We start from the raw sequence: 2,403 nt of genomic DNA on the forward strand, positions 1-2,403 counted from the left end.
AGAGGAAGGAACCGAAGTGACATAAAGCTGGAGGGACATGAAGATAACCAGAGAACATTACCCGCCACGGAACACTGCAGGTGGACACCGGTATTCTGGGTTGTGTGCAGGGCCCTGTGGAGGGGGACCAAATAGAGACTTGATAGTTATCATTAATGGATGGCAAAACTTATACTAATATGATATGACCATGCGGGGATGGAACGAACTGACCCCACAAATTTTTCGCAACCTAGGGGGGGGGGGGGGAGGCACTCTGCCATGTTGGGGAGCGGGTAGTTCTAAATCCACGGGCAAGGGGGTGGGGAGGGAACGAGGGGGGTGTTCACAGGTTTATGGTTTTGTTGATTTGCAATGTGATATATTAATCATAGTTAGCTCTGAACAGAGGGAATGGCCGTTACGCATTATCTACCAGCTTGACCTTCTCAGTGGGGGGGGGGGGGGGGTAACATACCTACACATGGACAGCCACTATGTTCGGGGGGCTTTTTCTGGATTGACCAAGGATGGCTACATACTGATTTCCTTCCTACACTGAGGGCTGAGAGAGAGCGAAAAAGTATTGAAGTGCCAGGGCACCCGGTGCCAATCATATTACACAAACTGCTGTTGAGCCGTTGTACTCTGCATTTCCACCTTTTCGATGATGGGGGATGACAGGGATGTATCGCTTTATACCCTTACCTGGAATGTAAATGGGATGGGCGACAAAATAAAGCGGGGAGTAGTCCAACAGTACTTGAAACGCCAGTCTCCAGACGTGGTGTTACTACAAGAGACACTTAGTGGGGAATAAAAGTAAAGCTCTCACACGATGGGGATATAAACTCTTAGTGCACGCAGATTACATCACAGGCTCACGAGGAACGGGTATTTTAATCAAGAAAAACTTGGCCCTGATTGCACACTGGACATAGGCTGACCCTAGGGGTAGCTTTGCTGTCTTGGAGGCTCAGTGGGAGGAAAGAGTGCTTAATATAATTTCGCTATACCTGCCACCGGCACTGGGTAAAGAAGCCTTGGCGGATTTGGGGAAGATTCTGGCGGACCTTCCTACAGGCACACTGATCCTGGGAGGGGACTATAACCTCACTCTCAACGACACAATTGACAGACACCCACAAAGACCGGGGGTTAAACCAAATGGGCTCATGGCAGAATTTGCAAAGGCAATGGGCCTCATAGATATAGGACACGAAGCACACCTAGCCACGCCGCAGTTTACCTACTACTCTAATGCGCATAGGAGTTCATCACGTATTGACTACTTCATGACCTATGCGGCCACAATAGGTGGTTTCAAACATCTTCGGGTTCTGCCGAGGGGGATCTCAGATCACTCCCCGGTATGGATTGAATACACACACTGGGAACGACAGCCTCGAACTACGATTGTAATAGACCCGTGGTTGCTGAAAATACCGGATATTAAAGAAGACCTGTGTGCACCCACCAGGAATTACTTTGAAGACAATTTAGGGTCGGTTCCTTCGGCCCTCACTCTTTGGGAGGCGTTTAAGGTGGTATTGAAGGGACGGGCCTTGGCACTAAAAACTGGCTATATACGAAACAAACGTCGGGTGCTACTCCAGTTGGAGGCTGAGCTTCAACACCTGGAATTTGAATATGCCAGCAGACCCGCAGACGACACACAGCATCGTCTCACACTCAAACAAGAGGAATATAAACTAAAGGCGAGGGAGAATATGATGACTAAAACACCTGAATATGCAGCATAGACTATACGAGTTGGGGGATAAGGCGGGGAAGACATTAGCGTGGATCACGGGGATAGATGGGTACAGAGACTAGTACTGCCTAGCGGAGAGACGGTCACGCATCCCAAAGATATAGCAGAAGCATTTGCAAACCACTTCGAGAAAATCTATTCTCCCTCTACTACTTACACCGCAGAGGACTCCCGTCAATTCCTCTCCGATAGTGACCTAACCACCCTTTCCGAACTGGAGAGAGACACCCTTGATAGAGACCTCTCGGATGAGGAAATCGAGAAAGCCATTGCTCAAATCCACTCAGGTAAGGCGACTGGACCTAACGCCACCCCTATTGAGTTCCTAAAAGTGATGGGCGCTCAAATAACCCCTCATCTCCGGGCCATGTACAACCAGAGCTATGAAACCGGTCGACTCCCACCTGATCAACGTTTAGCGACCATAGTAGTAATCTGCAAACCGGGAAAGCCCGGGGACCAGTGTGAGGCATATAGACCAAACTCCTTGATGAGCGTGGAAGCTAAGATATTGGCAAAAGTACTGGCTACAAGGTTGGTTGCGGTTATCTCCTCCCTGGTCCACCCGGATCAATCTGGCTTTATGCCAGGTAGGAACACGACACTAAACATTCGTCGTCTCCATAACGTATTGGCACGTAGGGATTACT

Source organism: Triturus cristatus, chromosome 2_2 (genome assembly GCF_964204655.1).
Source record: "Triturus cristatus chromosome 2_2, aTriCri1.1, whole genome shotgun sequence".
Classification (NCBI taxonomy): Eukaryota; Metazoa; Chordata; class Amphibia; order Caudata; family Salamandridae; genus Triturus; species Triturus cristatus.